The sequence below is a fragment of the Sorex araneus genome, chromosome 2 (genome assembly GCF_027595985.1).
Source record: "Sorex araneus isolate mSorAra2 chromosome 2, mSorAra2.pri, whole genome shotgun sequence".
In the NCBI taxonomy this organism is placed as follows: Eukaryota; Metazoa; Chordata; class Mammalia; order Eulipotyphla; family Soricidae; genus Sorex; species Sorex araneus.
The window spans coordinates 7,287,045-7,310,504 of record NC_073303.1 but is presented as its reverse complement, the minus strand read 5'-3'; the positions used below and the strand labels follow the sequence as shown (position 1 = coordinate 7,310,504).

General features: G+C 47.2%; 2 long non-coding RNA genes and 5 other non-coding genes across 8 annotated transcripts in view; 5 read left to right on the top strand and 2 right to left on the bottom strand.

Annotated features, from left to right (window-relative positions):
* The first annotated feature begins 3,130 nt into the window (after window positions 1-3,130).
* Window positions 3,131-23,460, top strand: part of LOC129402418 (uncharacterized) — a 45,209-nt gene continuing 24,879 nt past the window's right edge. Inside the window, exon 1 of the long non-coding RNA XR_008628655.1 lies at window positions 3,131-5,395. This is a non-coding gene — a long non-coding RNA (uncharacterized LOC129402418). The remainder of the gene's footprint in view (window positions 5,396-23,460) is intronic.
* On the top strand, window positions 11,386-11,457 carry TRNAD-GUC (transfer RNA aspartic acid (anticodon GUC)). The gene has a single exon. It is a non-coding gene; the product is annotated as a tRNA-Asp (tRNA).
* TRNAS-AGA (transfer RNA serine (anticodon AGA)) lies at window positions 12,575-12,656 on the top strand. Its single transcript has one exon. It is a non-coding gene; the product is annotated as a tRNA-Ser (tRNA).
* TRNAD-GUC (transfer RNA aspartic acid (anticodon GUC)) lies at window positions 13,236-13,307 on the top strand. The gene has a single exon. It is a non-coding gene; the product is annotated as a tRNA-Asp (tRNA).
* Window positions 17,651-17,732, bottom strand: TRNAS-UGA (transfer RNA serine (anticodon UGA)). The gene has a single exon. It is a non-coding gene; the product is annotated as a tRNA-Ser (tRNA).
* Window positions 21,297-23,093, bottom strand: LOC129402421 (uncharacterized). Of its 2 annotated transcripts, none has more exons than XR_008628658.1 (3): window positions 22,818-23,093; window positions 22,476-22,719; window positions 21,297-21,761 (listed from the first exon to the last, which is right to left on the bottom strand). It is a non-coding gene; the product is annotated as an uncharacterized LOC129402421 (long non-coding RNA). The 2 variants fall into 2 exon arrangements; XR_008628657.1 differs by having other exon boundaries at window positions 22,588-22,719.
* TRNAQ-CUG (transfer RNA glutamine (anticodon CUG)) lies at window positions 23,211-23,282 on the top strand. Its single transcript has one exon. It is a non-coding gene; the product is annotated as a tRNA-Gln (tRNA).

The following is a 23,460-nucleotide window of genomic DNA, read 5'->3' as shown; positions in this document are numbered from 1 at the left end:
CGTCCTTCACCCATCTGTCTGCCACCACTGTGGACTAGCCTGGGGAGGTGACTCTCAGCCACCAAACACTGAAGTCCCTCGAGCGAGTGCCCATCACACCCCTTTCTTTTGGAAATGTACATATAACCTTAATAAAACTTCCTTAAAGGAAGATTGGACTTCCTTACATTTAAGAACTTTAATACAGGGGCTGGAAAAATAGCACAGCGGGTAGGGCGTTTACCTTGCATGTGGCCAACCCGGGTTCGATTTCCAGCATCCCATATGGTCCCCTGAGTACTGCCAGGGGTAATTCCTGAGTGCAGAGCCAGGAGTAACCCCTGTGCATCGCTGGGTGTGATCCAAAAAGGAAAAAAAAAACTTTAATACACCCAAAGTCACCAGTAATTGTCTTAAAAAAGAGGTTTGTAATAGAGTAAGAGAAGTCTGTAATACACATATCTGAATAAAAGGGTTAGAATGATAGTACAGCAGGGAGGGTGCTTGCCTTGTGTGCAGTCAGCATGGCTTCTCTCCCTGGCCCCTAGATGGTTTCCCAGGCATCACTGGGAGAGACCCCTGGGCACAGCCAGGAGTAAGCCCTGAGCACTGCCGGGTGTGGCCCAAAACCAACAAAACAAAAAATGTTTTATCTAGAATATGGTAAAGAGCTCCTCAGAATATGAAAAAAACTAGGACCAATAAACAAGAAGACAGGAAGCGGGTAGAACTGCCAGGCTGCTCAGTGACGTGGTGGACTCTCTCAAGGGTGTCAGCGACAACCAGGGGTATGTGCAGTGCTGGGATTGGACCAGGTTGAAACCAGGGATTAAACCAAGGGATCAAACTACATTTGACCACGTGGCCACATGCAAGGTAAGCAACTTAGTCCCTACCCTATCCCTCGGGCCTGGTATACTATTTTTAATCCTGTGAAAGGCGCTCCATTTTAATCAGAACTTTTTTTTTTTTTTTTTTTTTTTTTTGCTTTTTGGGTCACACCCGGCAATGCACAGGGGTTACTCCTGGCTCATGCACTCAGGAATTACCCCTGGCGGTACTCAGGGGACCATGTGGGATGCTGGGATCCGAACCCGGGTTGGCCGCGTGCAAGGCAAACGCCCTACCCGCTGTGCTATCACTCCAGCCCCCTTAATCAGAACTTTCGACTTCAGTGTCTGTTCAGGATATAGTGGATGAGCAGTAATCATCTGCATCTCCTTCGAGCAAGCCTTTCCTTACGACAGGCTAGGAGTTTAAAATGGCACTTCCCTAGATCACTTGCAGCTAGAGTCCAAGGTATTATCATTTCCGCATTGGCTGCAGCTTTTAAATGTAGAAATAAAGTATCTTCTGGTTCTGTGGTTCTACTTGTAATTTTTTACAAGACGGGTGCGAGGTGCCAAGCATCAGGTGTTTCGCTCACACTCAGGCGAGGTGGGTTTTGGACGGTAGCTCCCATTCAGCAGCCGCCACAGCATTTAGTGCCTTAATTGGAGTGACTTTCTTAGCCTCATTGGTATCCTTTAGTCACAGGACACAGGAACCACCCGATTCATGCCTATTCCTGCTACCTAGAGCCCGTCTCTAATTCCTGCAACCTAATGGTTATTTTCCCTGCTCTAAGTCAGCCCAGGGTCAGGTGCCAGACTCCTAGGGACACGGAGCCCCTCAGATTAGCTGCTCCTAAACTGTTGTGCTGATCTGCTTTTCCTTCCTGTGGGAGATCCCAGGGAAGACTGACACTTACGCCTTCCCCTGGCCTACCCAGTACCTCCCCACTTTGGCCCTTCGTGGTTTCTAGCAGATCTGTGAATAACTCAGTCACCTTGATAAATTAAGGCCCTGGCATAAATCACTGAGAGTTGCTTTCTGTCTTGATAGAGAGCTTTCATGCTTTGAAAATTGCTGTTGTAGAAATCTTCAGATTCCTGCACCAGGCTCCGGGCAGGAGAAGCCCACGAGCCGCCATCTCAGCTGTGGCATCTTGATCCCCCACCCGCACCCCGTCTTGGCTACAGCCCCTCTGGGAGGCCGTGTCTATAGGTTTGAATTGGAGCTGGCAGCTCTGTCCCCAAATTCAGTAATCCCTCTGGTTCTGGTTTCGAATATCTCTTTGTCTCTGTTTCTAGCACTGTCAATTTGTTTTGCTGATTTTGTATCCTCCGCTGTCGCATCAGTACTGTGTTTCTGAGAGCCCTCCATATCGTGTGTATTTGAAATTCACTTATTTTCATGGGTTCCTCTTCCTGTGTTTGGAAATTCATATTTTTTTTTTTGTTGATGGGCTTTGAATTGTTTCCAGTTTGGTATCTAAATAGGTAGAATGGTTTTGTTTCATACAGTTGGACTTCAGCTTATGTCTTTGGGGGGATTTTCTTTTTTTTCTTTTGGGCCATACCCAGAAGTACTTGGGGCTTACTCCTGGCACTGCACTCAGGGGTCACTTTTGGCAAGGTACTGGTATTAAACCCAGGCAGGTTGGTCGCATGCAAGGCAAACCATGACCCTAATTTACTTCTTTTATCCAAATATTCTGTTGCCTCAGCTGGGAATTGAACGCAGACCTCCTGCGTGGCAGGCAAGAATTTTACCACTGAACTGAGCAATAGCACAACCATTAGGGCGTTTGCCCTGTACAAGGCTGTCCTGGGTTCGATTCCTCCATCCCTCTTGTAGAACCCAGCAAGCTACCGAGAATATCCCTCCCGCAGAGCAGAGCCTGGCAAGCTCCCCGTGGCATATTCGATATGCTAAAAACAGTAACAACAAGTCTCACAATGGAGATGTTACTGGTGCCTGCTCCAGCAAATCAGTGAACAACAGGACGACAGTGCAACAGTATTATCTAAATATATTCTGCCTCATCTTATTTTTAATTCATGTAAAAAATAAGATTGAAACCATCAAATTAATCTCTTTTAAGCAAAAAATTAAAGTTGTTTGCATTAGCACAGCCATCTTTTTTGATGTTTTTTTAATTTTTTTTTATTGAATCACCATGAGAAAAGTTACAAAGCTTTCAGATTTAAGTCTCAGTCATACAATGATCAAACACCCATCCCTTCACCAGTGCACATGTTCCACCACCAAGAACCCAGCATACCTCCCATCCCACCTTCCCCCCACACACTTGTGTGGCTGATGATTTTCACTTTACTTTCTCTTTCCTTTGATTACATTCAATATTTCAACAGAAAACTCACTATTATTATTTGGAATTTTCCCCCAACAATCAGGCCTGCTGAAAAGGCATCATTTGATATTTTGTTTTTCATTGCTGAGAATGAAGAGTACATGGAGTCGTGTGGCCGCAATAGCGGCCATGTGGTTTTGGATTTCTGGTATTTTAGTAATTAACTCCAGAGAAATTTCTGACAGAAGTCGCATCACTGCAAGCTCATACCTCTGTTTAGTGGGCCTTATATAAGATGGTGTCACCATGCCACCTGTGAAAGGAAAGGCCGAGAGAGAAAAACCTTTCCCCTCCCGGGGCGGCATGGGGCCGTAGCTGAGTTCATAGTCTAGAGTCATTTCTGCAAGAAGCCGCTGGGTGCCGAAAGTGGTTAGTGGGCCTCCAGGATCATGGGCATTCAGGAACCTAAGATTTATTTTTTATTTTTTATTTCTAAAGCAGGAATATTTCTTCAGCATTTTGCTCCTTTCAAACTAGAATTCCAAAGAACTTTGCTTAAATACTTAATATTCAGTTTTTTTAAAGTAAACCAAATAAAAGGACCACACTATGTCTACATACAGACTTTTATCACAACTTAATTTTACTTGCCTTTATTCATTTCTTTGCCAAACCAGCTGACTGTTTAATGCTCAGACCCATCCAGTTTTGGGCGCTGGGGACCGAGCACACCCAGAGGTATGGGGGTCTCTAGGGCTGTGCCCAGCAGTGTCAGGAAAGATGCCAGGATGTCTGGGCAGTTGAACTTGGGGTCTCAGACATGCAAGGCGAGTACCAGCACTTTGAGCTCTCCCCAGCCCTTTGATAATAAAGCTTGATAGGAGAGGTATTCGAATAGTTGTTTAGTTAAATGTGAGGCTTGCTCCTTTAGTCCAAAATTGATACTTACCTCAGAACAGACTCCCTTCCTTTAAGCCGTGGGTTTTCTTAGAGTTTGATCCCTGGAAGACCACTCTCATCTCCCTTTCCCGACCCTTCACTCTTCACCTTTCTTCTCCTATTCTGTTTACTTATTTTTTCTTTTTGCCTGTGCTCAGGGCTGACTCCTGACTAAGCTTGGGAACCGTCACATGGGGTGCCAGGGGTTGAACCCACATCAGCTAGATGCAAGGCACGCTCCCTACTCACTCAGTCTCTCCACCCCCCTCTTTCCTGTTTCGATGTCATCCCAGATCCCTCTGTCTTTTTTTCTCCTCTTCCTCTAGCCTCCTCCAACCTGCTTCTCCCTTTCTTAATCTATTAAGCCTTTCAAAAAATAATAGAAAAATTCATTTAAAGTCTTGATTAAAAAAAAAGCAGTGTAACCAAGAAGCTAGGAAAGAAGAGTTAAGGATAACAAACAGAACCAAACTCCAAGATACAAGAGAGCAGATTAGGGGTTACCTGAGGGGAGGATTGGAGAGTGGATGCCAGGGCTGACGGAATTGAGAAGTTCTATTTTCCAGTTAGAAAATAATCACAGTGATGTACCTTACAGTATGGAGCTCCTAAACAATAGGGTTACAGATTTGAAAAATTGCCAGCAGTAGTTGGGAAATAGACATTATTTTACATTAAGAATCAGGCGATTGGGGCTGGAGCGGGTAGGGCGTTTGCCATACATCCGGCTGACCCAGGTTCGATTCCCAGCAGCATCCCATATGGTCCCCTGCACCGCCAGGAGTAATTCCTGAGTGCAGAGCCAGGAGTAACCCCTGTGCATAGCTAGGTGTGACCCAAAAAGAAAAAAAAAAGAGTCAGGTGGTTACCAGAACGTAGCTGGAACTGATATAATACCAGGGGGCTGGAGAGCTCCTTGGGTTAAGGCGCACCAGTCGCGGTTCCATCACAATGTTTCTGTTGGGCTCCACCAGGAGTGCTCTCTGGGTACAGAGCTACCCCTGAGTAGCACCACTGGTGGAGTAGCACCGCTGGGTTTGACACCCCCCACGCTAGAGGGATACAGAAAAGCCTTAAACGGGAAAGAAACAGCCCCTGCGTCTGCCGAGAATCAGTGTGGACGTGAACGGAAAGGCTGAGCAGTATCGAGGGCGCGTTGTCCGCAGCATCCTTCCCCGCTTTGTCTCTGCAGCAGCTGGGGACTGTCCGCGGCTCCCCTGCCCAGAATCCACCTCGCGCAGCGGCCGTCACCGAGCCGCCCGGGCTGCGGGTGGACCCGGGTCCGGAGGACGTTCCGAGCTCACTGCCGTGTGGACGGGCTCGCGCTGCCAGAACCGCACGGTGAGTACCACAGCCCAGATCCCGGCCCTCCGGCGTGCCGTCACCCTAACGCCCGAGATTTGCGGGTCTTTCGGTTCCTCGCCGCCCTGCCCAGGCGTTGAGGACCAAGCCTCCCATTTGCAGGGCTCGTCATTCCCGGGGTGCCGAGTTGTTGGACCCCCTTCTCCTTCCATCTCTGTGTGCCCACCGGAGATGAGGCTCTCATCTGTGTAGACAGACCCAGCGCGCCTGGCCAGCGTGTTTCGGGCTTGGTGGGTGTAGTCATGGCGGGGCTAAGGTGACGAGCTGCCGGCGGAGGTGGAGGTTGCGTCTGGCTCCCACCCACACCTCCGCTCATCCTCCTCAGCGGAAAACTCGCCCGAACGGAGTGACGGGATGCGGGGAAGCGGCCGCCTCGCACGGCTTTCCCGCACAGATTTCCCGCCGTACGGTCAGTGTTATTTTTAAGTCGCCTCCATAAACAAAAACCACTTGTCCGTTATTTGCTTGAGCTAACCGCACATCTTAGATCACCTCGTTTTCATTTCCTAACCCATTTTCTTCATAGCATCGTGTGCTTCTTGAGAACACGCACGCGCGCGCGCACACACACACACACACACACACACACACACACACCACACACACACTCAACGATATCATAATCCGCTTGGGAAGTCAACCTGGAATAGTTTCCAGTTCGAATAAGAGAATTGCCACACCAGAAGGCAAATTACCGGACCATCCAGTACCTGAGGCCGGGTTAGGGGTGGAGTTGAGACCCCCATTCCCGCACGACCCCATCTTCCTTTTGGTGTCTGTCCTCACCTGTCACGGAATGTGGGTTCGGACTCTTGACTCGTACCCTTTTCAAGACCACCCAGTATCCTAAGAAGCCGGCTGTGGGGCCGGTAGGGAGCTTGTCTTGCCCGCTGCCAACGCAGGTTCGACCGCCGCATCCCATCTGGTCCCCAGCACGACATGGCTCCCGAGCATCGCAGGGTGTCGCCGCGAGACACCTGCTGGACCGGGCGCCGCGTCCTCGCGCTGTACCCCAGAGCCGCCCGCATTCGGCCCCGCGCCCTAATGGCGCCCGGGAGGCGCTGCGCCCCCAGAAACAAAAACCAAAAACACGCCTTGGAAGAAGCGACCTGACAGGTTAAAGAAGCACAGTCCGAATCCAACCTGTGAGAAACACCAGACAGATTCTCCGGGAGCTTGCGGCAACGCCTGTAACTAACGGGCGGTAGATCGGCGCGTGCCGGTGTTCGATTCCCCCGTACGGCGTGTGGTCCGCGAGCCGCTCAGGAACGGGTGCGCTCTGAGCACTGCTGGCGGTGACTCCCGCGTCCAAGCGGTGTCCTGGAAAATTCCCGACCCGGGAGTCTGAGCAGTAGTACGGCGGGGATGGCGGGGCTGCGTGCCAGGGTTCACTGCCCGCTATCCCGTGTGGTTCCCTGATCCAAGCACACAGCTGGTGTGGCTCAAAAACAGACTAGAAAAAAAAGGCCTGGCCTAATTCTGAATTTAATTTTTTAATTTCTGGCAAGGTGCTTGGGAGGCGCTCCTGGGAGGTTCTGGGACCCTCAGGCAGCGCTGGGAATCAGCCCACTGAGCTATTTCTCATAGTATTGCTACTATTATTTCAATTAGAGTGAAATAAAAAAAGGGTTGACCAGCTCTTGCAGATTATAGAATTTTTAAATGAGATAATGAACACAGAGTATTTTTATTTTAAAGGAGTCACAATATTAACTAAGGCCTGTAGATTAAAAAAAAAAATGTTTAAGGGGTCAGAGGATAGTACAGCGGGTAAGGTGTTTTCCTTTCATGTGGCCCACCTGGGTTGACCCCTGGCATCCCATATGGCACCCCCAAGCACCACAGGAGGATAATTCCTGAGTGCAGGGCCAGGAGTAAGCAGTACTCCTGGTGGAGCAATAGCGGAGTGGGAGAAGGACCCTGTACCTTGTATTAAGAAAATACGCAATCCAGGGTAGAGCAATAGTACAGTGGATCTGCGGCATGCAAGGCAAGCTCCTATTTGATACTCGGTATCCCATATGGTCCCCAGAGCCCCGCCAGGAGTATTTCCTGAGTGCTGAGCCAAGAGTAAGCTCCGAGCATAAAAAAAAAATTAAAATTAAAATTAAACATAACAGAGGCTGGAGCGATAGCACAGTGAGTAGGGCATTTGCCTTGCACCCGGCCAAAAGGGGTTCGATTCCCAGCATCCCATATGGTCCTCCAAGCACCGCCAGGAGTAATTCCTGAGTGCAAAGCCAGGAGTAATCCCTGTGCAGCGCTGAGTGTGACCCAAAAATCACCCAAAAAATGGAAAAAAACAAAGTAGCTACAAGTCCAATGGACCTTCTTAATTAGTCTTAATATCTTAACTATTTTTAAAGTTAAGAAAAAATGTGTTTCTGTAAAGTAATATCTATGGAGAAAATTAAAGTGTAGGTGGTACTTTGTTAACAATTGGAGATCCTAGGTAAATGACTTACCTAGGTAAATGACTTTCTTTGTTATTGTAGCATTTTGTCAAAATAAGAATTTGAAAGCACTAGTACAGTGGATAGGCAGTTGCCTTACACATGGCTGACCAGAGTTCAAGCCCCAGGACCTCTTACAGTCCAAACACTTTCAGTAATATTTAATAAATAGATGGAAGCATTACACAGAAGGATCATGTGTAGTTGGACAGTGTGATTATAATCAAACCATTTTGAGGTCTCAGTTTTTTATTAGGTGAAAGTTAAAAAAAGTAAGATTAACTTGAAATTTTAATCATTTAAATTTAAACATCACTTACTTCTATTTCTCTAGTTAAATCATAATGATTAGAACTTAAAAGAGTGATGTTATGCAGCAGGCTTATTCACTAGGTTGTTTAGTCATTCTTCATCTAAAGTAATATGTTGATACCCACTTTCAGCTAAGATTGAACAATATTTTTCTCCTTTTCCATTATTGACCTTATAAAAATATATGTAGTAAGTAAATTTAAATAAAAGTATGCTATTTGCAGCACAAAACTTAAAGTCTAGGTATAAATCTAACAATAGATATGTAAGAAATCATTATCAACTATAAAACATTTAAAACTGTAACATATTACTGGTAGAAATTAAATGGAAGAAAAAATTGTGTTTAGTTTTCTGAAGATTCAAATTTTCAAGATAACAAACCATTTCTGAATTGCTCAGAGAATTCAGAAAAATCCCAAAGAACCCTCAAATATGTATTGTATGGAAACTACTTAAGTCTCAAAAAAGATTTGAAAATGTAGAACAACTTTAAAAATAAGAAAATATTATATAAATGAACAACATTAAGACGATATACAACACTTATATAAAGACATAGATGTACTTGAATTAAAACCCTATTTGGGTTAGTAAATATATATAAAACATCAAACCATCTTTTTACCTATGATCTCAACTTGGCAAGATTGAGCCACATTCCCGGGAATTCCCTTTTTTTAATGCTTCTAATTGGATAATTTCCAAAAGATAGCCTTGTGGGATATTTGTGGAGAGAAAGTCAGTCATTGCAACCATTCTGTAGCTCTTGCAAACAAGTCACCTGCTGGCTTTCCTTGCCCCGAGAGCAGGACTCACCTGCACTGGCCAAGCCGCCCCTGGGTCCTCTTCCTCTGTTCCACCAAATGTTCGTTCTGTTTCAGATTTCCACAAAGACTGAAAATCAGGAGGAGGGACTCGTAGCAAAAGGATTTGTTTATTAAAATATGTGGTGGGGTAAGAGGGAAACATCTTCTTACCTTAAATTAGAAATTGAGTAAGAGCGATAGTGTTCAGATAAAAACTGTTACCATATGTGTTTCAGACAAGCCTTGTTGTAAAGGGTTGAGATAATAGAAAATATAATATCAGAAATACAACAGAATTAAACCAGAAATTAATAACAAGTGAAATAGAGCATGCCAAAATAATTGACAGATCAAATGATATATCATTAAAAGAAGTCTAACTTTTTGGTACTAAATAAAAATGGAAAATGAGATGCTTTAAAGATTATATTGAGATGTAATTGATGGAAAGAATGCTTATTAAAAAACTGTGCTGAGGAGCTGGAGCAATAGCACGGAAGGGAGGGTTTTGCCTTGACTGTGGCTAGCCCAGGTTCGATTTCCAGCATCCCATATGGTTCCCTGAGCATCGCCAGGAGTAATTTCTGAGTGCATGAGCCAGGAGTAACCCCTGTGTATCGCCGGGTGTGGCCCAAAAACAAACAAACAAAAAAAGTGTACTGAAATCAATTATACTTCCATCTTAAGAAACTACCTCACATTAGAATGACATATATCAAAAAGACTGGAATCAACCAGTGTTTGAGGAGATATAGTGAGAGAAAAACCCTTATTCACTATTGGTGGGAATGATTTCTGGTTTAGCATCTATGGAAAACAGTATGGAGACCTCAAGAAAGTAAAAAAATGCAGCTCCATATGACATAGCAATTTTACTTCTTGGCATTACCTTAAGAACACAAAAATTTTAAAAAAACAAAAATATTAAGTAAAAAGTATATATACATATATAAATTAGATTAAAGATTATTATAAACATATATGTATATATACTTTGGTATATCTACACAATGGAATGAATACAACAGAACTATAAGAAATGATGAAGTCTTTGTTTACAGCAAGTTGAATGGAACTGGAGAGCATCTTAAGTGAAACAAGTCGGCAGGATGATCTCACTCATCTGTGGTACATAGATAGAGCAGAGGATTAGACAGTACTGAAAGATGACAAAGCATTTGTCTTGGATTATAAACAGATTACCAAGCAGAGGGGGGAAGAAGGTGGGGGAGGAGCCATGAGGACAGTGGTGGGCGCCAAAGCCACCATACCTGCACATAGACAGTACCACTGCTGTAGCCGTATTACAGTCAAAGTTTGGAGAAACTTTTAAAAAAGGAACTAGAAAAAGAAGAGCAAATTAGACTCAACAAGTAGGAAAAAGAACAAAGTTCAAGAAAATAGAAACAGAGAAATTCAATATAGCCCAAATCTAATTCTTTGGCAAGATGAATAAACTTGATAAACCTGTAGACAGATCATAAAGTCAAAAGAGAAAGTATCAGAAATTGGTGAAATCAGAAAAGAAACTAGGGACATTTACTCAGACTCTACAGACTATGAAGGACTATACATATTACTATGCCATTTGAGAAATTAAATAAAATGGATCCATTTCTTAAAAGAAGAACTGCTTTTAAAGCTCACTCCAGAAGAAATAATATAAATTGGCACATATATTGGAAATAGAATTTGAAATTAAAATCCTTCTCACAAGTAACAGTACAGGCCCAGGTAACTTTAAAAATTCGACCAAATAAAACAAAACAAAACAAAAAAAATTCGACCAAAGTTTTAAAAAGAACATCCACATAAATTTCTAAACCTCATTTTATGGTGTCAGTATTACTCTGCTGTCAAGACCAGCTGAAAACTGTGAGTAATTAAAAATCATAGGTCATGTTCCCCATGAAAATGATTGATTATATTCTCAACAAACTTAACAAATTAAATTCAACACTATGAAATTTATGTAATGGCTGCGTGGTATCCTGCAATAGGAATGCATCGTATTATTCCCTATTGATAAGCCATGATGCAGAAATAACCAGTAATTTCTGCTTTTCAGTTCTCAAAGAAATCAGTTTCCGTATGTCTCTCAGGAAAGATGCTCCAGTACTCAGCAATCATAGGGATTCAGGAACTCCCATTTGCACATTTTTCTTATTTGTTGTTTCTTATTCTTAAATGTTGATTCTGGCAGTAAAATGAAATTATTAATAAAAAGCATTTTCTAAAAATGCGAAATTTAGAGTTAAGTACTGGTACAAGTATTTTTGCTGGAGTATTTTACTATGCCACATTACTTGGGTTTCTGAGACCGCAAAGCTTGAAACAGAGTAGGCAAGATTGTTCCCATTTATAAGGTATTTTTGAAAGCACTGTAACAGCTTTCTCCTCGTTAGTATAGTGGTGAGTATCCCCGCCTGTCACGCGGGAGACCGGGGTTCGATTCCCCGACGGGGAGGCAGATTAACTTTTTCGTTGCAACCATTTACAATTTTTGGTATGTAGATACTGCTGTGGATTAAATCTTGTGGTATTGAAAGAAATAAGAGGACATTTAAAATCTAGGTATGAAAAGATGTGCTTTTCCTGTAAGTTTTTGGAGTCTCCTCGCACACGTTTGCGCAATTTGGAAGAGAAAGCCATCAGTTGCTTACGGAACTAGTATTTAGTTTTTTGACACAAATGCAGTTTCTGGAAAAGAAATGCAGCTTTTGATGTAAGAGTACATAAGGACATATTTTGCATTTTGCAATTTTTACAGTTTCCAATTACATAAACGATTCAGAAAGCAAGGTTTATTACTGAAAATTGTAAATAATACGGAAGTAATTGAGATAGACGTTCTCATCCCCCCACCCCACTTCTTTGCTATCACGTCAGATCGTTAAATATGTCTTGAGATTTGTAAAATTGTCTTGTTTGTGGTTTCATATTACATGAGGACTTTTATATTTGTTGTTCTCTGTTAATGCTCACACACCGACCATGTTAAATCATAACCGTCTCGTTCTTCAAGGGTGCGTGTTACTTCCTTAATGATTAGCGTGCGTCTACCTTTTTTTTCCCCTTTTGTTTTCTGTTACAAACGAAACTGCAGCGGACTTCACGTCGTAACTATGTAAATCACCGTGTTTCTGCCGGTTTCTCTCACCTCGGTCAAAGTGGCGATCCTCCCCAAGTATTTTCATCGCTCACTCCCTTCCCTGTGCTTCTGAGCACTGTTGAAGAGGAGTTACTGGAGCAGGGCGCAGTGGGGCTGGAAGTTAGGGCTTCGCCTGCGGAAAGCCAGATTTGGTCTCGAAAGTCGGACCCGGTAGTCCAAGAGCCGACTGTTGCTCTTTCGAGTTCCCGGAAATGATATATTTGCTTTGAGACTCGCTGAGCGCGACGTAACGGTTGCCTAGGCAACAAGGGAGGGCGTTGTTTTGTTTTGTTAACCGCTTGCACCAAACTCGGGTTTTATCCGAAGGTTTATTTGTATTCAGTGGCAGAAGCCGATCTCCCTATAGCCTGAGTCCTTGCTTAGTCTCCTTCTTGTCTGTAACAGGAGAGAAAAAAAAACCATCTACATCTGTGTAGTCGTGGCCGAGTGGTTAAGGCGATGGACTAGAAATCCATTGGGGTCTCCCCGCGCAGGTTCGAATCCTGCCGACTACGGATCTTTTTGCCGGGAGAAAGGTTGAAATTTCCTCTTAAAGTTCCTTCCGCCTGCATTTATTTGGGTCCTTGCCCAGACTTAAACCCCCTAGCAACGGGGAAAGGAAGTCGATCACCTTCTACTTTTATTGAAGCAAAAGGTGCCTTCAGAAGGGTCCTGATCATTCTCCCGTCGTCGGAGTGTCTGGCCAGGGTCCCCTGCCCTCCCAAACCTCCCAAACTGGCGGCAGTTTTCTTCCCCGACGGAAATGGGCCCGATTTCCCAGATAACGCGCTCTCGGGTCAGTAACACGTTGTTTCCGCAGAATCAGTGGTTCCGTGAACTTTGCTTGTCCACGCTTCCCGCTTGCCGAGTTCGTCCGAGAAAGACTCCACGGGCCGAAAACTCGCGGGCGTGCCGAGAGCGCCTGTTGGAGCGCCGGTGGGGGGCCGGGGGGAGCCGAGAACCCGGGAGAAACTAGGTGGGGCTGTAGCTGGGCGCTAATCTGCGAGAGGGCTCCTAGAACGCAGGCTACTGGTTAGAATACAGGCAAGAGTTTGCCTTTATTAGGTGCTTCTAAGAATCCCTCACCATCGTCTTCCTCGTTAGTATAGTGGTGAGTATCCCCGCCTGTCACGCGGGAGACCGGGGTTCGATTCCCCGACGGGGAGATAAGATATCTTTTTTTTTTTCTCTTTATATTAGCCCAGGGTTAAAATTTCTGTGATTTTCCTATTTAAGATTAAGTATTGTCGCCCATCTTTATTCAGGACAGGAGGGGTTAAGGAAAAGGGAGTGGGTAACAGGTAACAGGGGCGTGGTGGAGGCTCCGTGCTGAATATGTTATGTAAGAAACCCAGTCACTGACTACTGAAAAACCACAGTCCCTAAAGAATTTTTGTAATTGAAAAATTAAAAGTTGCTCAACTCTGATTAACGAGGGCGCATCCTCCAGTTCCTGGGGCGGTGCTCAAGATTGAGCCAGTTCCAGCTGGCTGGCTGCTTCTGGGGCTTGCCGCTGGGTGTGGCCGGCCCACAGGGCTGGGAGCTGGGTGGAGAGCTCCCGCATCCTCCTCTCCTTGCCCTCCCGGTCCCGGTGCTCTGAGCACAGCACCAACTCAGTGCGATTCTAAAGACCCCGCAGGGGGCCTGAATTTAAATAGCACATATTAGTAAGAATATGATTGGCTCCTGTCTCTCATCCACATGCCCAAAGAACTTCTGAGGCAATATTGCAAGGTAAAGGGGGAGGGGGCTCTAGAGGAGCACCACTAGGATTGACCCCCTAAGAATGCTAGGAGGAACCCCTGAACATTTCCAACTGACCCATCATATCTCTTCCCTGCAAAAAACAAATTCTAGGTGAGTAGTCAAGTCCTTCATTCCCCTCGACTGTGCTGGGACGGTTCAGGCTCAGCACAGTTGGGGACTGTAAGTGTGTTCTTGTGGGTGGATCCAGCTGACCGGGGTAGCTCCAAACTGGTGTCCCTGGATCACAGCATCAAGATGCAGATCAAATGTGTAGAGATGGCAAAGTGCCAAAAGCCTCACAGGAAGAGATCCTCAGGTTCCAGCGGGCATGCGGGCACAATCAACACTGATGTTGAATAGGTCATGTCTGAAACCCCATCACTGACAGTCCCTAAAAGAATGCAGCACCATCTGAAGTTGCAAGCCAGGATGTATGGCGGTTAAGTGAGCTCAGTACTGTTTTTCCTGAAAGGAGCAGAACTCATTTTTCTAACTCCCACGTACTCCAACCACTGGGGCACTTGGCTCGGGATAAATAAGTCAGTCCGTGGGACAGAAGCCCAGATCTTAAACAGGCCTGGCAAGTCCTGGATTTTATCAAGGGGGCCCAGGGACAGGCCGCCCGTGTTAAAGAGGCTGTCTGACTTTTCTGAGTCCGTCAGTTTTACCCAAGAACACCCCCCACGGAAGCCCCGCAGAAATCAATCAATGGTTGCTCACATGTCAGAGCAGACACATAAAACTGGCCGTCACCACTGCTTAGCTCCTAGAAAATGAGTAGATGAAGGACAGAAGAATCAGTGTCTTCAAGTATGTGGAGCTTGGCTAGACTTCATCTCTGGGAATATGAAGTGGTGCAATCGCTTGGGGAACATTTTACCTTTATAAACTGCCGCGGCCCGCGCGGCCAACTTGAACCTCGGCCAGACAGAGGGAATGAGAGTTGAGTGGGCTAGGGAGGACTGCATGCAATATGCGGCATACAGCAAGTTTATTGAAATCCAAGCGGGTTTATATAGTCTTAGCTTAGCAATGATCAGCAGGTTACATAAGAGGCATAAACATTATTAATCAAGCGGTGCAGGCAACTTTATTTTTGCCAATCTTACTTGTTTTTCGGTTCCTTCTCTCAGCCTTGAGAAACACGGGAAAGCAGATGTGGCCTTGAGCATGGCCATGGCAGACACGAGCCAATCCTCCCTTCAGCCTCCTCTCGAGTCCAGCTGCCAGATGGTGGCCCTTCGACCCCCTTTCCAGGCTGGCCGCCAGAGCATGGTGGCTCTTCGGCCGCCTGTCAAGGTCAGCTGTCGGGATGACTCGCCCTCATGCCACGTTTCTCCATACTCATTCCCGTTTACAGGAACTAAGGTAGGGGGTGCCTAGGCCCCCTCCTCACCCAGTCCCTGTTTACAGGGACAGAGGCAGGGGGTGCCTAGGCCCGTCCCCAACAATAAACTATACCTTCAATCATACACGTGTGACAGATCACCAGGTACAGCAATCTGCCCAGCAAAATACCCCACTTAGATGCCATGTTCCAGATGGCATGGAGTATAACTACAGACACCGAGAATGACACTGACTTGAAGAAGTACCTTGACATCTGGGGCGGTTTGGATGCTTGTTTGTTTTGCAGGGGGAGAGATGGGGATACCTGAGGGTGGCCTGGGGGCTCCTGCATGAAAGTATAACTCTCCCCTGTCCTGTGCATCGGCTCCCTAAGCCCCGGCTGTTTGAAGGAGCGAGCCGGAAGGAAGAGTCCTCAGAGCAAAAGCCGCTGAGAACGGAGGGGCTGCCCTGGGGGGTCAGGAGGACTCAGAGGCACAGTATGGCAGCCTGATGGGTTTCCTCTCCCCGCCCTTCCATCTTGTCTCCCTCCTTCTTCTTTTTCCTGTGTCTTTCCTCCCCCCCCTCCCCGGGCCTTTTCTTCCCACTTCCTTGTGATGGGAACCACAGAATGGTGGCTCTGAATTGACCCCTGATGTTATTTCCCGAGTGGTCCACGTGGTCCCCGTAGGCAGGCTCGGCTCCTGCTGGCGGGAAGGAGGGACGGGAGGGCTGAGACCAGAGCACATCACTCTGCACCCTTCAGGGCGAGATGCACGTACTGAACACGGTGGGTGCTAACAGGAACCTGTGCTCCAAACTTGGTGAGCATTTCTCTACCTAATGCAATTTTTGCTTTTTATTTTTCAATTCTACCTCCATGACCTGGTTTGGTGAGGTTTGGTCCTCACTTCCAGCTGTATTTGGGCCCAGACAGCTGAATAACCAGACCAAAATTTGCAAATGTCCTCCAAAGCTATAGCAAAGTAAAACTGCAAGATCAACTACTCAACCTCTGAGAACAGTTGTAGCCATTTGCTTAGTTTACAGATTCCATTACAGCCACAGACCTGCTTTAGTCATCTCTGAGATCTAAAACCATCCTGCTAAAAATCATCCTGTGACTTCCTCAGGTCCTCCGAACTCATAGGTCCCCTTCTCTAACGCCTCCTTTTGAAACGTTGAATCTCAGAATGAAACTCAGGGCCAGTCGGTTAAACCCTGTTTACTAGGGTCAGTGAGTCTTTGTATGGGATTCAGCATGAATATTGTTTTTACTTTCAAGTAAGAAATTTTCACGGGCTCGGCAGCCAGTATTCTTGTTCTCTACTTCTGTGGTTGAACCAACCTTACCCTCGCTTGACCTTTGGGAATTTCAGGCAGAGAAGAAAGGTGGGGTATGCTGCCCTTTGGAAACGAATCACGCAGGTGAAGCTGCCGCCCCTGACGCTGTTGTTATTGCTCAGAACCAGGCCCAGCCTCGTTGCTCTTGAGGGATCATTTCTGAATTTGGACAAACCAACCTCCGGCTCCAGTCCAACAGCTGAGACTCCTGTAAAGCAAAACTAAGAAAAGCAGGCTGTAACATTCATTTCAGCTGGCACCAGATGGCCTCCCTGATCTAACTCTGGCCTGCCCCACCTGTTTGACTTGCTGACCTTAAATGAAAAATCCCAGCAGATGGGGCTGGAGCGATAGTACAGTGGGCTGACCCGAGTTCAACCTCCAGCATCCCATTTGGTCCCCCAGCACCGCCAGGTGTAATTCCTGAGCGCAGAGACAGGAATAGCTCCTGAGCATTGCTGGCTTAAAAATTAAAATCCCGGCAGCGTTCAAGGTCAGTCCTTCCCCTTACTAGCTGGGTGGGCTTGATCAAATTTTACATATTTTACTCCTAGGGGTTAGTTTCCAGATTTATGAGATGAGGGTAATAGTATTTACTTTATACGAATGGTTTGAGGGTTATACAACATACACAGTGCACTTGGGAGAATATGTATGATTCTTGCTGCTAGGGGGCTGATACCAAAATCATTTCCATAAACTGCTAGACTTGGGTCTGCTAACCACTCCTTTTTAAAAAGTGTGAGCTCTGAGGTACTTGTGAAAACTTAACTTCCCAACCTCATTTAAGATGAAGGCCTTGAACTTGAGAGAATTTATTATGTGGTGTTGGCAGCCAAGCCTCTTTTTCATCTTCAAATGGGTCTAAAACTACCTAACAAGTAAGATTATCTTAATCTCCTATGAGATCATGCACGACAGTTCAGTGCCAGAGATAAGAATGTTATAAAACGTTTTCCAGGAGGATAGCTATTGGAGTAAACAGTGTTGCTTCATTTCTGGGTACCTTAATGAGTCTGACTTAATTAAGATGAAGTGGGAAATCAGGTTTCACCAGATGTGACTAACGCTGAGGTTATGATCGGATTAAAACCGTAGCCGGCAGGATTCGAACCTGCGCGGGGAGACCCCAATGGATTTCAAGTCCATCGCCTTAACCACTCGGCCACGACTACCTATACCTGTCAATTTCTCGTGAATACTTTTGAATATGATTACATGCTATAATGGGACCTGCAGGAAATCTGACATCAAAACACAACTTGAGTGGGGTTCTCAGTAAAGGAGGTTGAGTAAGAGGGTTCGGCACACAGGACGCCTCTAAGCTCCCAGTCGGCTGTAGAAACTTGAGCTCTGCAGCAAAGAAAAGTCTGTGGCACCAACATCCTGGGAGAAGCAACTTCAGAAACCATTTCCAGCTGAGGACGTTCAGCCTGTCTCCCCAGGCCCGTAAGAGACTGTGAAGACCACACTGAATCTAGCTCTACGGATAGTGCTCTCTCTAATCAAGTTTAGAGAGTTGATTCAGTGAGATGAAAGAACTGCAATTGTCTTAACAGGGAGTTTGGGAGCTGTCATTGAGTTCTGGGAGTAGAAGTGCCTTGGCAAAGCACTCGGTATATTGAGGAAGGCTTTCAAGTCCAATGGCAACCTTTCATGTTAAGGGACTCGACTCTGTTTTGATTTTGAGCAGGAAGAAAGAGAATGGCTCACATAGTGTCCTGTGAGATGACCTGAAGTCCCAACCTGCAGTGCCTGTTTCCTTGGCATCTTTGAAAACAGTCTTTGCCAAGGAAGCGGAGGTAGGATGAGGTGACAGTAGATTGGCACCGGCCCAACATCTGTGGACCGGAGCCTCGAGAGAGAGGGAGAGTTGGAGACAACAGAAACATGACATGCAGGGACAGAGGCCCGCGAGAGGGAGACAGAGATTGGAGCTACCAAGGAACATTTGGGGTCTTTGCCCACGCAGGAACGAGGGGCGAGGCCTGACACACATTCTCCCTCAGCGTCTCTAGAAAGATCCTGCCTTGCCCCAGCCCAGTACTCTGCCGCCCAGGCCAGCGCTGGCCTCTGGGTGGCATCTGCTCTGATCCGGGGGCACCGAGTGTCCCTTCTCAGCCGTATCAACTCTGCTCAGATGCCGAGCGTCGAGCCAGACCTGGCGTCCCTGGTGCCCTGCAGGCCCGTCCCTCTCCCAAGACGTCCTGTTCCCATTTGCGCGCCAGCATCGTCACCACAAGGCCACGTCTCGTCGGTAAACCCCAGGCTGCAAGAGCAGGGCCGTGTCTGCTCCCCGCCCAGGCCTGTGCCCAGTGCACTTTCTCTCCTTCCTGATTCCAGCTGGACTCACAGCTCACACACGCGCCCCTGCAGGGACCGCGGCTTCGCCATCAAGAGCCCACACAGGTGGCCCTGGGGACTGGCAGACCAGCGCTCTAGAGGCACAAAGATCATTTCGGTTACTCGGGGTTTCATCCCTCCCCCGTGAGCTGTACTTTGCTACTTTCTGATGTTCCAGGAATCTGCCGGAGGATCAGCACTACAGAGAGAAGAGAGGCCCCAGTTTGTGGATTCCACCTCATTGCTGCCAGAAAGGATTGCGCCTGAATGCAGTTCATCCTTAGCGTGTCAGCTCTCTCTCTCTCTCTCTCTCTCTCTCTCTCTCTCTCTCTCTCTCTCTCTCTCTCTGGGACCAGAGCAATAGTACAGCTGGTAGGGCATTTTCCTCGCATGTGGAAAACCCAGTTTGATCCCTCAGGTATCACATATGGTCCCCCAAGCACTATCAGAAGTAATTCCTGAGTGCAGAATCAGGAGTAACCTCTGATCTCTGAGCATCGCCAGGTGTGGCCCAGCTCCCAGCCCTACCCCTAAAGTAATAGCAATAAAGGAAGAGATGTGCAAATTACCATCATAGTTGTGGGCAGGATGTCCTCACCCGGCACCAGGCTGTCTTCACTGGGGCCCCTTGGAGGGGGGGTGGGTTGAGTCTCCCTCCCCGCCCCAAGCAGAGCCCCAGCAGCCAAAAACCTCCAGAACTCAACCGCTGCCATGCTCAAGACTGCTCTCCACATGCTTGGACAAGCCTCACCCTTGAAAAAACCAGCAGAAGAGCGAAGGGATGCAGGATGCGGGGCCCGTGACCAAGATCTCCAAGTCTACTCAGATGGGGACTGGGCCTTTTCCTCCCAGCTCCCCAGTTTTCCAGTGGCTTGGCAGTCACACCCGCAAACTGCCCCCAGCGCCACGTAATCTCATCCATGGCCAGTACCCAGAGACTCGGAAGAGAGCCAGGCAGAATGTCCTTGAGTCACAGCTGCACTGGCGGCCGCGCGACCTCTTATGCTCTAGACCATTCATGTACCAAAAGTAGCACACATTTATTTGGTTTTGACAAACTTGCTATATTCTCTTATCTACAGGCTTAAATGGCTCCAGAATGAAATACAACAACCTTCACACACTTCCCCCTTACTGTGCTGGGAGGGTGCTCGGTGCTGGGATTGCTGTTTGAATATAATCTGCAATGAGCTATTGTGAACTACTTTATGATAAAATATATAAAAATTGTAAAACAATCATAGTTGTGTTTTACAGCGTAGCATCTCTCGGTAATTAATAGAAAAGTATTGAGGGTGGGGGAGGGGGAATCAGTGAAATACAAAAATTGGGATGACTCGATCAACCACCTTAACCAAACTGACGTTTATAGAACACTGTATCCAACAGAAAAGTATTTGCTCTGCCAGGAAAACTTCATTACTGAGGCGGGTAGGCAGGGACCGATGGAAAAAGAACTAACATTTCTGCAAAATCAACTAACCTGCAGAAAAAAGCTGGCACAAAACTGTCATTAGATCCTCAGACAACCTGGTGACACGTTCCTTTCTTCCCTCCCTCCTTCCTCTTCATCCCTTGCCTTTTGTTTTGTTTTGGGGGCACACCTAGTGGTGCTCAGGGTTGCTCCTGGCTCTGCGCTCAGTGATCACTCCTGGTGGCTTTAGGGGCTCACATGGGATGTGGGGGATTAAACCTGGGTCAGCTTCATGCAAGCAAGTGTCTACCTGGCTCTACTATCTCTCCAGCCCCATTCTTTCTTTTTCTTTTCTTTTTTTTTTTTTTTTGCTTTTTGGGTCACACCTGATGATGCTCAGGGGTTACTCCTGGCTTGCACTCAGGAATTACTCCTGGTGGTGCCTGGGGGACCATATGGGATGCTGGGGATTGAACCTGGGTCGGCCGTGTGCAAGGCAAATGCCCAACCCACTGTACTATCACTCCATCCACCCTCCTTTTTTTGGGGGCGGTCACACCCAGCAATGCAAAGGGGTCATTCCTGGCTCTGCACTCAGGAATTACCTCTGGCGGTGCTCAGAGGGCCGTATGGGATGCTGGGAACTGAACCCAGGTCGGCCGCGTGCAAGGCAAACGCCCTACCCACCGTGCTTTCACTCCAGCCTCCCCCTTTTTTTTCCTTTTTGGGTCCATTTCTTTTTTAAAAAAAAAAAATTTGGTGCTAATTCTGAGACCAAGGACTCACACATGTGAGGCAGGTGTTACATTTGTTTTTAAACAGGAGGGAAAGAGATCAGTGGCTAAGCAACTTGTTACATTTGTGCAACTTTGGTGAGATTCAAACTAAACATCTAAAGTAGATACAGGAATAAGAAGACAAGTCAAAGAATCAATCCTTCATTAAAAATCACTCCTCAATCAGATATACATTACTATTACTATACATTAGTTCAGATATACATTACTGTTCTGTCACTGTCACTGTCATCCCGTTGTTCATCGATTTGTTAGAGCGGGCACCAGTAACGTCTCTCATTGAGATACTTATTGTTTTGGCATATCGAATACGCCACGGGTAGCTTGCCAGGCTCTTCTGTATCCAAAAATTATTCTAGTGTCCTTCCATTTGGCCTGACGGGTCGTTTTCCAGTTGGGTCCTATTCAGAGTTCCACATGACAGGCTCGTCCGTCTGTGTCCTGCCATTCTGCTTCCGGCAGTTTCTCTGTCTGTCGATCTGGATGGTTCTGCAGAGTACCGCTTGATCATTCGGCAGATGTTTGCAGTATGTCCCCCATTCAGACTTGGGTATTTTTCTCACAGCTGGGCTGTGTTTAAGGGTTGGGAGGAAGGACGCCCACAGATGTCACATGCTGCCATTTGCATCAAGAGTATCAGCTGTAGCGAGCTAAAAAAAAAGAGTATCAGCTGTCAGATGCAGAGTCCTGCTGCAGTGGCCGCGGTCACCTGGCTGCGGGAGGGTCTGTCGGTTCCACCTTTGCTCCGAGCACCGCAGAGCCCAGGTTCTGGAGCCGGAGTTCCGTTCTCTGGCACTCGCCCACAGCAGGGACGCTGCCACGCCCAGGAGCCGCTGGCGTCTTCACGTGCACGCACGGGCACACTGCCTATCCCCATTTTTATTTACTTCCAGGATATTCCAAGGGGCCACAGGTGAAATTAGTATAAAAGAGGGTCAGGGGGCGGTAACAGAATGAGACTGGGGCGGGGGGCATAGGAAGGAGACAGGGTCGGAAGGGGGCCCCGGTCAGAAAAAGAAACTGAGCCGGCTCACACTGTGTGTTGTTCTGTGTGGAAATATGTAAGGACATTCGGAAACTATCCCCGAGCGCGACATCCTAGAATTGATAAGGTTATGGCAGCAGGAACATTTATCTTCCTAGAGAAAACCCACAGGACTTACAAGAGCCAGTCACCTACCATTAGGGTGTGCAATTAAAGCATGTTAAACTAATACTTATATAAATATCAAGCCAACAATTATTTTTTCATTGTCAGTGACCTAAATGTGTCATGAATGGTTCAGTGACACCCCCCACCCCACACACGCGGTATCTAGAGGTTAAATCCAATCCATTCAAGTGACACATCCAATAGTCCTTACCTGTTTGACCACCTGCCGCAGAGCAGGGGGACATTTTCTGATAGGCCAGCCTATTATTTTTGAACAAGTGATTCTGAACAAAGCAATTAGATTCTAGCAGGAGAAAACTCACAGGTGCAGTTAGGTTGGCTCAAAGAAAAGCTTGATCCCAATTTCCCGGTTTTCTCAGACAGTAGTTCTGTTGACTTCTATCTTAAAAAGCGTTCAGGCCCCCTTTCCACCCGTTTTCATTCACATCGGTAACCTAGGGCATTTTAAAAGGAAACAAGCTGTAACAGTTGCGCCTATTAGAAAGCTACCCAGGCCGGCCTGCGCGCCTGCAGCCCCTCATCGTGCATTTACCTTCGGTCCCCACCAGGTGGCGCCTTCGCGACAGGCGGGAACGTTTCTCATCTGGGGGTTCCTCTTGCCCCGATTGCGGGGGGCCCGTCAGTGAGCCGGTTTCGCTGCAGTTTCTATGTCACTGCAGTGAATTGGCAGGCACGCCCTTGGGGAGAAGACCAGGCGGGAGCGGTTCTCGGGAGGCTGCGGGCGCCGTCCCAGCAGCGCGCGCCCCGCGCCGGGCAGCCTCGAGCACCTGCGCGCGGCCGAGACGCCGGGAGGCTCCCGGGCCGCGACCCCCGGGCGGCCTGCGGCGCGCAGGACAGGGGGTGTGGCAGGGGTGTGGCGGCCGGGCTGCGATTGGCCGGGCCTGTATCCTACGAGGGCCAGCACTGGCCCGGCATCTCTCTGTGGGGTTCCATGGTGTAATGGTTAGCACTCTGGACTCTGAATCCAGCGATCCGAGTTCAAATCTCGGTGGAACCTGTAGCTTTTGGGAGTTTTTTTTTCTTCCCATCTTTCAGGTTTCTCCCTTAGGGATGATGGTTGGCAGTCAGTCCTGGGATCACAGGAACCCAGAGTGGGACCCAGAAGCTGGATGTGACCCCACCTCCGTCAGCCCCACTGGCTTCCTGCTTTAAGCCCAGGGCTGGGGACCATCCCT